The 13,473-nt window shown below is 35.1% G+C and overlaps 1 long non-coding RNA gene across 1 annotated transcript; it reads right to left on the bottom strand.

The window, feature by feature from the left end:
• Positions 1 to 8,393: 8,393 nt before the first annotated feature.
• Positions 8,394 to 12,053, bottom strand: LOC143238190 (uncharacterized). The gene is made up of 2 exons (XR_013020450.1): positions 11,899 to 12,053; positions 8,394 to 8,653 (listed from the first exon to the last, which is right to left on the bottom strand). It is a non-coding gene; the product is annotated as an uncharacterized LOC143238190 (long non-coding RNA).
• Positions 12,054 to 13,473: the final 1,420 nt, after the last annotated feature.

Genomic DNA, 13,473 nt, shown 5'->3' with positions numbered 1-13,473 from the left:
TCTATGGCAGTGCCCTATTTCCAGTATATTTTGGAAGGAGTTCTTATGTCATACGGGTTTTATTTTCAGTTCCGAAAAATATATCCCTTCAAGTTGCACTTGTGGCTTATTTCTTCCATCGTCTAATTAATACTTTCTGTTATTCTAGACTAGTCGGGAGGAGCTGATGTTTTGGTAGTAATAGGATCATCAGATCGATTAGTATTGTTACTCATTCACCGATTCTCGTACTTATAACATACTCTTGTTTCGAGATATTCTAATAAATTTCTAAATGATTATACAATCATGCTCATTAGTTCCATCTACCAAACACTTAGATTAAAATGTTAAAAATATAACTTATAATTACCCGCTTGTCATGTATGTTTTTGCTACTGATGGGTGTAGCACAAAGCTACCGAAACATGTAGTTGTTTTTTTTACTTTGGCTGTTGGCCAAATAAATTTCTCATTATATATTTTAAAGGTGGCCAAAGTTCTAACTTGGTATACTTAATTTTAAAATATATATATATATAAAAGTATTTATTGAACATTTTGATATCAAGTAAGTTTAGTTGCAGAAAAGTTCAGCTCTTTATAAGTCTAATTTTTGAGTAACTATTTTTGGTTAGGCTTAGTTTTATGAAAGCGTTTAGCATAAAGCCGTGAAATAACTTAATAAAGGACACTGATGAGGCGTTAAGCGTTATTTTTCAAGTACTTTAATGTCAGAGAAGATCAAGATGGCTATAAAACTAAAAGTATGATCCTTATTAAATAATAAGAATTCAAGGGGAGGCTTAGCAAGTGATAAGCCTGTAGTGTAAAGTTTACTGCACGAGTGACCTACTGAAGGTGTTGGTAAGGAGCATACGTTTTGAATGTAGATGCTCTGTTTGATATTGTATGTCTCTCTCTGCAGGCGACACACGAGAAGTTGATTAATACTTGAACTGGTGTAAAAGTGAAACTGACTCAGTGACAGAAAACGAAGAGTTTTAATCAATGGATATTTCTACATTCAGGGCACTGATCTAGTAGAATATCTCAAAGATCTGAAATCTGTTTAGTTCCTTTATCGGTCATCATGTGTGTCAGGGATCGATTAAAATATCATCTCGAAAGTAACAATTTTAAATTTACTGAGAGCACTAAGATGGTTTTTTGGAAATTATATTTTATTCCAAAGGATCGAGACTATTGATTTTATCCATCATTATATCTTAAGTTGAACCAGTGATAGGTAAAATAAAATACGTGACCTATCTAACTAATAAATGAATAGTTACTATAAAACTATTATCAATTCTATAAGTGTAACTCACAGATTGACCACCAATTTTGATTTCATTTTTTTTACGTCGCGCGTGGAATTCTTTTTATAGTCGCGCCTTTTTTTCTCACCTACGGTGTTTTTGATTAAATAAAATAAGGTCCTATTTTTTAAACTTTAGCAAAATCTGTTTTATAATATTTTCCATTTGGTGCGAAGCCCTGCCTGGCCAGGTGATTAGGGCTCTTGACTCGTAATCCGAGGGTTGCAGGTTCGAATCCCCGCCACACCAAAAATGTTCGCCCTTTCATCCGTGGGGAGCGTTATAATGTGATGCTAAATCCCACTATTCGTTGGTAAAAAAGTAACCCAAGAGTTAGCGGTAGTTGGTGATGACTAGCTGCATTTCCTCTAGTCTTGTCCTCCGCTGATACGGTTGTAAGTCTACGGATTTACAACGTTAAAATCAGGGATTCGATTCCCCTCGGTGTACTCAGCAGATAGCCTAATGTGGTTTTGTTATAAGAAAACACACACACACCCACACTCCTCTAGTCTTACATTGCTAAATTAAGGACAGCTAGCGCAGATAGCCCTCGTGCAGCTATGTGCGAACTTCAGAAACAAAAGACATTTTGGTGCGATATAAAGCTGTCACTGACTTATATCTTAAGAAGAGTAGACACATGCACTAAATGTTTTTATAAGAAACCCAACTGTATTGAAAGTTTATTAGGAACTTCCCTTATTATGTTGAAAAATCGTGCGAAGTTTCATCCAAATATGACTTAAACAGTAAGAGAAGTTTTGCGCGCAGACGGACATCAGCCTCCTATATATATATACGTAGATAAAGAAAATTATTCACACCGGGTGGCGCTAGAGGTCTTGTCGCAATAGCTATAGTTACATCATCGTACGAAAATTAGTATATTACTGTACCGAAATAAAAGTATTTGTAATCTCGTCGTTTGGGGAAAAAACAAAGAGGACTGGAGACTGAAATGGCACGAGTTGTTCAATTATAATCGGCAGATATCTTAAAATTTGCAACTTGTACATCTAGGTGTGTAGTGCCCTTCAATGCCTTAAGTATCAGACCTACAGTCAATTGATTTTTTATCATGGTAATTTTAAACTTATTTTTGTTAGGCTTTGTTTCTCTCTTTCCGTGTGAGTATAAGTTAGAATGAAATCCCAGCTCATATTATAATAGTATTAGGATTTACGTTACACTAAATTAAACTTCCTGACAAGAATATCCTACATATAACAGTATCTTTCCTCACTCTGAGCACACCTAGATTTTTTTTTAACTTATTCTGTCTGATTGAACTTGGTTAGAGCTCAGTATTATTGTTTAAATTTCCTAGTTGTTTTCGATGCAAAATGATGTATGTACCTGGTGTTTCACTGAGATGTAACATTCGATAAAATGGAATTTAATTATCTAACCTCTAATATCTGAGCCCTCTCAATATAAAAATAATTTCAAAATAGTATTAGTCAAAATGTAGAGTTAATAGTGTGTATGCTCTCCGAAGACATCTCTGTATCTATTAATTCCACTTTAGAGATGCGTAAGTTAGTTGGTATCATTAAATGGATTTTTATAGACCACTATAAAGATATCGATCATATCTTAACTGGGAGAATAGGATGCCACAGCTCACTACCTGTAGTTGTATACTAAACAACGTAGCGGGACTACTTTACAAATACTGTACTGTTTGGTATAATAGTTTTTTGTAGCAAATCTTCCTTTCAGATAGTTATTAGTATCAATGTTTTGGACTTATTTCTTCTCGTTATTGCAGTCGTGTTAGGGTTTAATTTCTGGTGTACCCCATTAACACTACCAGTGTATTGAAACTAAACTTAAATGTGTTAGTTGTTGGAGTGATCACGGGTTGGATTTTGGCAGTTCTCCAAATAATTGTAACTTCTTGAAATTAAATGTTTTTCAGAAATTGCGGCTTGCAGACATACTATAGGTTTTCTTCCTCTTTATCTAACATAGTTTTCCAGATTTATTTATGTATTAAGTATAAGTGTATAGTTTTAATATGGGATATCATTCAAACAGGGCACTATATTCCTCTCATCCTAGTCATTCGTGGAACTAGATCAATCATCTAAAGTGTTACATGCACTTTCAAATGAAAAATATTGTTGTAACACTAAACACGTTTTACATAAATAAACAGTGATTTTTGTCACGTATTTTGAAATGACAGAAGCCAACAGTTATGTGAATAGAACATGTGTTCGAGGAATAATGGCATTATTGTGTTCCGTATATAATGCCATGTGTTTCTTTGTTGTTTTTTTAATTTGGAATAAGGTAACTTATAAGAGAGAGATATATGTATAACGAAATTGGATTTTAATAGAGATGTCCAGACTTACCAGGTTTGTTGCAGTAGTGAGTCCAAAACTGAATGAAAAAATCTTTTAGAACTCCTAGACATTCACAAATAAAACTAGTTTAATCCTAGCTCTGGTCAATGACACATGTAACTGGCCAAGAGAAATTCAAAGTGCCATCGGTAGACAATATCTACAAACAGGAGCTATTTTGCCAGCAGGTGAGACAGTGGAAACACATTGGTGAAGGTTGTAATTCAAGGATGCTGAGCAGACTCTGTAAAATGAAATATACTTCCAGGGCTATAACGATTCACAGAGAATGCTGGAGCTGTACAGAGCTAGTTATCTACAGTAACTCACTATTCTGTGACCCAAAGGCAGCAGTCTAATGCTCTTCTGAGAGTCACTTCACAAGACCACTTCACTGTACTTTCGATGTTTAAAATGTCAACACCAGGTAAATATCTCCTAAACATCATGAACATATTGGAGTAACAGTGATAGAAGCAAATCACATCACAACGTGACATTTACAGGTGTAACAAAAGATGATGTGTACCATTTTCTTAAAACATTTTAGGCACGAAATGTAAGACCTCATCATGAGTTTGATAATACGGCCCTCATAGACTGCTGAGACTTAAGTAATGTGAAGTTACAGGACTGAAATATAGTTGAGAATAAGTTGCACCATTGTTTCATCCCAGTAACGAAACGAACTGTCCATGAAACTGAGTTCAAGGATTGAAAGAGAATGTCCCTCCAAGAGCCTGACTGCTTATGCAGGCAACCTGTACATGTTGTATGGAAAGGCATACCTTGCAATGGCTTTGGCAGGTTGCAAAAATATTCCTTTAGACATAGTCACGGAAGGGCTACCTTGTGAGACAATGATACGATACCCTTTAACTCGAATGCTTTTGAAAAGTCCACTATCGAAAGCGCTCGGGTTATAGGGTATCAAATTTTGGGGTTAAATTGATTTATTAAACCTACATGCCTTTCCAACATGATGAATTGTGAGCTAATGAGACACCGCTTGTATGTAAGAAATATTCTTGCTTTAATGGAGACAATTCTATAATAATGAAGTTTAAAGTCATGGCTGAAAATATGTCACAAAAATCCTGCAGCAACAATTGTAGTGATTGTGCCCTGGATGAACAATCTTCACAAGTGAGTACCTCCACTAAGCTTGAGCTCTGTCAACGGCAATCCAGCAACCAACAAACCCTGACATCGTGACATAACTCCAATAGCTCACAATGAATGGGACGAGTGTTTCTGATCTTTCCATGATTTTTGTGCCAGTCCAGACATGATCTCCCGCCTAGATATCACTCTGGAAGAGAAGGTCAAAGCATCCACTTTGGACTTGGTCCAAAAGGTCAATTCAGAGTAAATTGCCTGTTCCTTGACATGTAATGTGATAGGCACAGATACTAGTTTCATCTATGGCAGTCAGCAGTTAACTGAAACTGCTGCTACTTCCACTCTGGAAAACTGAGCCCAGATTTGGATCTGGCCAGCAACTTGAGGAAATGCAGCAGGCAGCTTGCCTCAAAACGTTTGATGGTCAGAACACTACTTAGTGTGGTACTCGGTATGTACACACAAAAATACAACAACAAAAGTTTGCATTATTGACAAATATAGGAGCTGTTTGGGCATTGGTTGATCTCACAGTTTATCAGGTACTTTAAAACTTGCATTTTATATATAGCTCAAATTGTTTCTTTCCTCAACTCTGGAAAAGATCTCAGTCGTTAAACCACTTTAATCATGTTACGTCAAACTCCCTTCCTGCTAAACAACAATACAAATTTCTAAAATGACTATATTAAGAACTTAATCTACAACACTGCCCCCTCACTGGATCGTGAAGTACCTTGAATTATTCTATTACTCAAATAATACGCGAGTTTAGGTTTGAATTTCTATAAGTAGAGATAAAGTTGCTTTTGACAGTTAATTAATATTCATAAATCTAAACACTTAAATCCTTAAATAATTAACGAAATGTGTAAAATATAAAGTACAATCATAAGTCTTGTCAACAAAAATTTTGAAATCTTATGTTTTATTTTTGTTTGTTTTGTTGTTATTGTTTTTAATGCTTTGTTATCCCTATTTTGATTTAGTCTCTTCATAACTTTTCCTTTTCCATTGTGTATTGATGGTATTTTCTATTGGACATCAGTGCACCCGAGCACCAGACCACATTTAGTTATTCGTTATAATTAAAAGTAATAATGTTATTTGGAGTTTAACATTTAAACACACGAACTGTAATTCATTTCATCTGGTTTACTTTTGGTAATATTATAGCTCGAAAAAGCATAAAAAATATTAATGAATTATTTTGATATTTTGAAATATTACAGCTAGCATAATTTACGCACTGACAAATCAATAAAACTATTTTAAAACAAATAAAACTTTGTAATTTTTTATGAACAACAGATCTAAAATTCACTCAATTTTGAGCAACTACATCTACTTCAAAAATATTCAATGATCCATTAATTAGGTCCTGAAAACAAAGTTTCAACAAACACATTCTCTGATGGATTGTTTAGGCAGAGTATTCATAATGAAACTTAGTAGAATGGACGGCACCTGCCTGTTGTGGAGACATATTCTCTATCTTTTCTGGCCCGGCATGGCCAAGTGATTAAGGCGCTTCACTCGTAATCTGAGGGTCGCGGGTTCGAATTCTCCGTCACACCAAACATGCTCGCTCTTTCAGCCATGGGGGCGTTAAAATGTGATGGTCAATCCTACTATTCGTTGGTAAAAGAGTACCCCAAGAGTTGGTGGTGGGTGGTAATGACCATCTGCCTTCCCTCTAGCCTTACATTGTTAAATTAATGATGGCTAACGCAAATAGCCCTCGTGTAGCTTTGCGCGAAATTCAAACACAAACATGCCCTATCTTTTCTAAAAATAGGCCTAGCGTTAAGGAATAAATTAGCCTCAATGATAGAAGTAAATGAGCCTTATTGGTCAACGCTCTGAAACCGCTGCAAAAGAGGAAAGTGTTATTCTTCTTTTCTTATACGTTAGGCTTACGTTTGACTCTTTTTGCCGTTTCAAATTTTTGGTCAACATAACTTCTTTCAATTGTTTATAAAATAAGTAAATATTTAAAATAAAACGAAATATTTTACACATAATTTACATTTTATCAGATTATCCTTGAATGTAAAATTTGGGCTCGAATTAACAATTTAGGTACAGGAACTTACAAGGACCTGCAATAATTTACACATGATTTAATTGATCATTTGGATGAAGAAATCAGGGCAAGTTATATATGGTTTCACAGATCAGTAGTTATGGTTACATTCTGACAATATAGGTCAATTCCACTATTCGTTGGTAATAGAGTAGCCCATATACATTAGTTTCACCACCTTTAAGCAGTTCACGTTTTCTTGGCGAATTTTACCTTCTAAAAACTTTAAACTTCCATTTTATAAAAACAATCCCTCGATGGAACAGCCATAAGTTTACGGACTTACAATGCTAAAATCTGGGGTTAGATACACTGTAGTGGACACAGCAGTGTGGCTTTGCTCAATAACAAACAAAAATGTACACGTTTCCATTACCATATAAAATTATACTTTCTTAGTAACTTGACAAAATACAAAACTAATCTTACACGTGTTCAGTCAATATGGTAAAAGTTCCAAAATATATAAATGGGTTCAGTTTTTATATTTTTACTTTATTAACATGTTTTATTAATACCACAACTAGCGACACGCTACCTGTATCACTGTTATACAGTTTGAATGTTTGTTTTGTATTAATATTACTGAAAGTTAGTTAGTAGTCAAATTAATTATTAATTATTTAAGGTGAACCACCTTTTCGTTTTTTTGTGGTTGCTAACTGCTAAGATACACGATACTTTGTGCTGTACTCACTTCGTACACCGACCCACTAGAATGGGAAGGGTCTTATATTACAATGGATGAAAAGTAACCATTTCATAAACTTTAACTGCTTGAAAGACAAACCCTATATGGAAGGTTCTATAAAGTATACTGCTTTGGTCAGAATTTAATATAATTTTAAGTTTACTATTCGCTAAAACATTCTACTTAAAAAAAATGTCGGAACAAAACCACATTTAATTTAATTCGAAACTACTAGGTTTCGAAAAGTCTTTTCCCAATTTGACCATTTGCTCTCATGTTTTCTCCACACGTATAGCAACGAACAAATACATTTACGAGGTGTAAAAATGCTGCGTATTCTACAGTGCAAAAATCCAAGAGAATGGCGCTGTGTCAGTTACTGCGTTATGTTTACACCATTCCCCTCTTGAAATTCGAAGCACGATTTATTTGTTTAGTATAATCTTTCTTTCCAGAACACGATCTTAGCTAGTTACTCGGATGTTCAAGGTCAACAAACAAATAGATGAGGATAACAAAAATTTTAATGTGACCTTAACTACTGATACCATGAAGATAAATATTTAGTTCTCAATCTCTATAATCTAGGGCTTTCTATATGTAAAAAAAGGCTCTGGACTCGACTCTGTAGCTGAATCGTTACGAGTCCATTAAAAGATGAGCGAATAATGACATTACAATTATGATAACAGTGTAGAATTATTCAGTTCAAACTGAACTTTGAAAATAACTTTCTAGTTTTGTTTTACAAATGAAAACTTCGATCAATTTGATAATCGTTCCTAAGAACAAATTTGGTTATTTAGGTTAAAAAACAATAAAAAACACAAAACTGGTTTCAGAGATCACAGCTTTTAATATTTCTTAAGCTCTCTACAATATCTACATTTAGAACTTTACTTTGAACATGGACAACTCTCGGGGTCACACTTGCACTTCTCTTTATCGCTGCAACAATCAGCTTCAACAGATTTGCAGCAAGTGGCTCCCTCTTTACAGCAGTCCCGTTTTTTTTCGTCACAACATTCCCTCTGCTTTCCTTCCTTGCAACACTTTTTGTCAACACAACACTCCTTCCTGGGGCCAGCAGCTGTTGCTAAAGATATAACCAATCGTATGAAGATGTATTATCGCAAGTTAAATACTTTATACAACTAAAAGTCACACGATTCTGTCTTTAATATGTAAAAAGTTTGTGTTTATCAGAAATATCAGTTGTTAAATCATAACAGTATGAAATAAGCGGAACATAGAAATAGATTAAATTTTACTTATTGGTTAATATAAAATGACGTTTAGCACTAGCCATGTATTTTTCATCTGAAACACCAGTTTTTAGAAGTGTTTCTAACAATCATGATGAACTACAGAACTGATTTACACATTTTACAACTGGAGTGAAATATAAAGCTTTCCTGCTCATGATGGTACCAACATTTAGTTCCTCAAGATGGCAGAATAAGTTACTGCTCTACTGAAATAACGCTTCATTAAAATGTAATTATTTTGGTACGCTGCGTATCCTACTGTTTTAATTTCCTCTTTTTTAAAATAATCTTACTTTAGGAGTATATTTTTTTAAGTTTGTTTATAGCACATAGTTATATAACGGGCTATCTGTGCTGACAACCAAACCATCGAAACCGAATTTTTAGTGTTATAAGTCTTAAAATTTCCCCTGAGTTACAGGAGGGGGTCTTCATTGGAAAGGTTACCTTTTAAGTATTAGTACGTGTTTAGCAGATAAGATCATTCGTGTGAAGTTAGTTTATAAACTGTTTATTTGTCCACCATTATAACATTTTATTCACATAATGGGCTGAATGACCATTTTCGAATCCTATGGTACAAACACCGTTGACCCTAATTTTGACCTACTAATTAGCGGGAAAGCAACCAGTCGACTGAAGCGGCTACTGTTAATCAAATATCGGATGTGACTGCCACTCTTATGAAAGAGTAGTGTTCCGTAACAAAGTTTCGAACCCGAGACTCTTGGATCTCCAGTTTGATACGTTAATCACTTGGCTACGCTCGGACAAAACTACTTGTCTATTCCATTGAAACAAAACGTAATACGTTTCGTAGTAAGTGTTTAGCACATTTCACTGTACTAACCTAGAATACGCTACGAATTGTACGAAATCTAAGATATTATTTGGCAGAGGCCTTCTAGATTTGTCAGAACAAAGATCGAGAAGCCGTCAATCTCTTAAACTTCAACCAAATACCGTACATAAAGGCCCGAGATGGCCAGGTAGTTAGGGCGCTCGAATCGTAATCCTATGATCGCGGGTTCGAATCCCTGTTCGAAACATGCTCGCCCTTTTAGCCATGTGGGGGCGTTATAATGTCACGGTCAATCCCACTATTAGTTGGTAAAAGAGTAGCCCAAGAGTTGGCGGTGGGTGGTGATGTCTAGCTGTCTTCCCTCTTGTCTTACACTACTAAATTAGGGACAGCTAGCGCAGATAGCCCTTGTCTAGCTTTGCGCAAAATTCAAACAAAAAACAGTACAGAAAATATTTAGTAAAGGCAGACCACATAAATACATCGAAGGTTTCGTGAAAACATAACGAAAAAGGAATTCCGAACAAAGTAACATTGTGTTCCAACAATTTTATACAATTATGAAATGTTAGTTTTTATCAAATGTGAAATACACATCTACGTTTTACATATTTGGATAAAAACATATCTTGTCTGATACTGATGGCAAACTGACATAACGCAGCGGTTATCGTTTCTTTACCACTATCAGCCTCTTTCCAGGATAAAGTCAACAATCTAATCATAAGAGGTGCATCTTATTTTCAGTTTTTTCTTTTGTTTTTGAACTTTATTCGACGAAACTAAGAATGTTAATAACTATATCAAACTGTATATTTTGTTGTTGTAAAAACTACAACAAGAGGTCCAGTTCTCTGTCCACAGCCGGTATCAAAACACGCTTTTTAACGTTAAAAACCCTCACACTTACCACAGAGCTAACAAGTTTCGCGAAAAGAAGTGGGTGGGGTAATTTTGAGCTGAGAGAGAGAGAGGGAGGGAGAGAGAGCCTACTTTTCACCATGACCTCACAAGTGTCGGGAAAAGCTGTGAAGGAGGCCGGACAGGCCAAGAAAGCCGTCCGAGCCGGACACAAGAAAACGCGAAAGAATTAAAAAACAAACAACAAATATGGAATCAGAAGCACTTGCAAGCCCGTTAAATATACACTTTTCCGAGGTGAAATAAATAGCTTTTACGGTCCCAATTCATATTATAAATTTAGAAACTACTATTTCTTAGTGTTTACGTACAGCCATTCACAGGGAAAGAAAACTAATACCGACTAGTAACTATTCTGCGTAAGTCTACTTGTAATGATGTTGCAAAAACAAGTACAAGAAATCGAAACGATCTAAAATGAAAAGTAAATATGTATGGTAATACCAGATGTTATGTGAAACAAGCTTTAACTTATGTGTAGAGTTTAAAACCCTGTAGAGATATCGTACCTTAAGTACTTGTTGCTGTTGTAGTTCATATATTACAGTTTACAGAACTGCTGTGTCAGTGTTGCCAAGTGACAAGAGGGTGCGGCGAGTAGAATTCTCTTATACGTTATCTTACACTTAATATTTGAGCTCCATAAAATTATGCCAATTCTCGCTTCTTCGCGTGTATTTTCAACGTTCAGTTTTTAAGGTATCGGAAAGCAATAAAAAAAATAAAACTTATGTGTTTCTATTATTTTTCTTTCCAAAAAGGGAGTTTTATTTTGAGCGTAACGAATGTGCGGAAAATTTGTTTATGTTTCTCGTACAATATATTAAACTATATTTACATCTTTCTTCACGTATAAACAGGTTCGTTTCTCTATACAAATGAACTTAGTCATTTTTTACTTTTTTTTTAAATGATAAAACTATCTAGCTATCTAACTAACTAACTATCTAGCTAACTATCTAAAAAGTTAAAAGTTTGTCAAATACTCGTTCGTTACTCACATCTGAACAGTTAAAGTAATACGGTACAAAATAATATACCGTAACGAAGAGTTAAATCACGTGGAACATTTTCCAACTGCACGTAATGTTCAGATGTACAACGAAGACAAAGGTGGTACTGAGCGAGCGTGCTACGACCACGCGAACAGTTACTACAATTGTACAACCGTCTGGTTTTAACATTACGGTTAAGGATCTTGTCCAGCGGCATCAGTGCATGTTATTCTTTCAATTAATTCTAATTTTAAGTATTTGAGAGAAATACTGTCTTTAAAACATTATTCATAATCGATGATGTTTTTAAAGTATTCTTGACAAAAATTACTCAGATAATACAACATTAACTTACCACAGCAAGGTTTAGTACCAGAGTCTACACTGTCCGACATTTTGTATCAATATATTCAGTAAAAATAAAATATCAGCCCTCTAGTGACAAAATATTTCCCAAGTATGATGTCATTTGAGCTCCCTTGCCTTTTTATTCCCCCTGTGGTTGAGTTTCGTGTTCATAGTTGTGTGCCGGGTGCAATATCGCATATAGTGAACAGATTACAACGTATTACACAATATACACTTCAAAAAAAAAAAAAGCCAACTTTTGATGAGCTTCGATTATCAACTTATCGCGCTTATCATAGGTTACAGTATTTGTTAATTTGAAATTATCTTATTAGTTCCCACACGGTCGTAGTATGTTGGTGTACAAAACACGAGACTGTTATACAAATAATCACATGCTACTTTCAAAGATTAAGTCCTTTCATGGCAGGAAATGGTCGTCAAGGCAACAACTAATCAAATACACTTGTGGTTTACGTCAGTTAGATGAGTCGATCCGTTACTAAAGTCGGCTGAACGATTTGAAGTCAAAACCTGTAAGGTCTTTCAATTTGTAATTGGAAAAACAAAAATGTGATAACAATCCTCTGATACAAAACCCAATTAAGTTGGAGAATACTAAAATAATTGTTTTTATGACACATTGAGTATGTTGCGAAAGTCTGAATACAAATCTAAGATTTTACAGTTGTGTTTAACCCACCTAATAACGAGACTACAATAATGTATTAAAAATGTTAACTCTGAGTTCTAGCTATATACAGCCCGGCATGGGTGGTTAAGGCACTCGACTCGTAATCCAAGGGTCGGGTGTTCAAATCCCTGTCACACCAAACATGCTAGCCCTCTCAGTCTTGGCTACGTTATAATGCAACGGTCAATCCCACTATTAGTTGGTAAAAGAGAAGCCCAAGAGGTGGAGGTGGGTGGTGATGACAAGTTACCTTCCCTCTAGTCTTACACTGCTAAATTAGGGACGGCTAGGGCAGATGGCCCTCTGTAGATTTTCGCAAAATTCAGAACAGACCATCCATATACGGTTTCGAAACTGAAAGTTGAACAAATATAAAGTTGAGTCTTATTGTCATTGAATCAATGATTATAGAGATATAAAAAAGTCTCATTAAGATGCAACTAAATATCTGAGCTGATGATTAGATTTGGTTCAGTTGGAAAATTCAAAGGATACATATCTGTTTATGTCTGATTGGAACAAACTTCTGAAGAATAAGGCCTTATAGAAAGTGTTCCCTTTTCTCGTGATGACAGCACTAGAGTTTTGTCGATTTTTAATGATTGACTTACACACTAGAGGGACTTAACAGTAGCCAAAATACATACTCTATTCCCACCAATTATAGAGTCATTAAGTACATTTGTCAGTTTACAGCTAAGATAGCGTGGCGATTTCTCTAACTCCGAACCGCTGATCACGTGGAAGTAAGTGGTCAGCAAAGTACTATCTTGCTTTTTACTTTGTTAGCCATATAAATATAATAATACTGTCTTTCTATGTCCATTTAACTACTCTGTAGGGTGTGGTTGGAACTTCATCGAAATTGGTATGGAGGTTCATTAGGTA

This window comes from Tachypleus tridentatus, chromosome 13 (genome assembly GCF_004210375.1).
Source record: "Tachypleus tridentatus isolate NWPU-2018 chromosome 13, ASM421037v1, whole genome shotgun sequence".
NCBI lineage: Eukaryota > Metazoa > Arthropoda > Merostomata > Xiphosura > Limulidae > Tachypleus > Tachypleus tridentatus.
The sequence above is the reverse complement of the archived record's forward strand: the minus strand, read 5'-3'. Positions and strand labels throughout refer to the sequence as shown.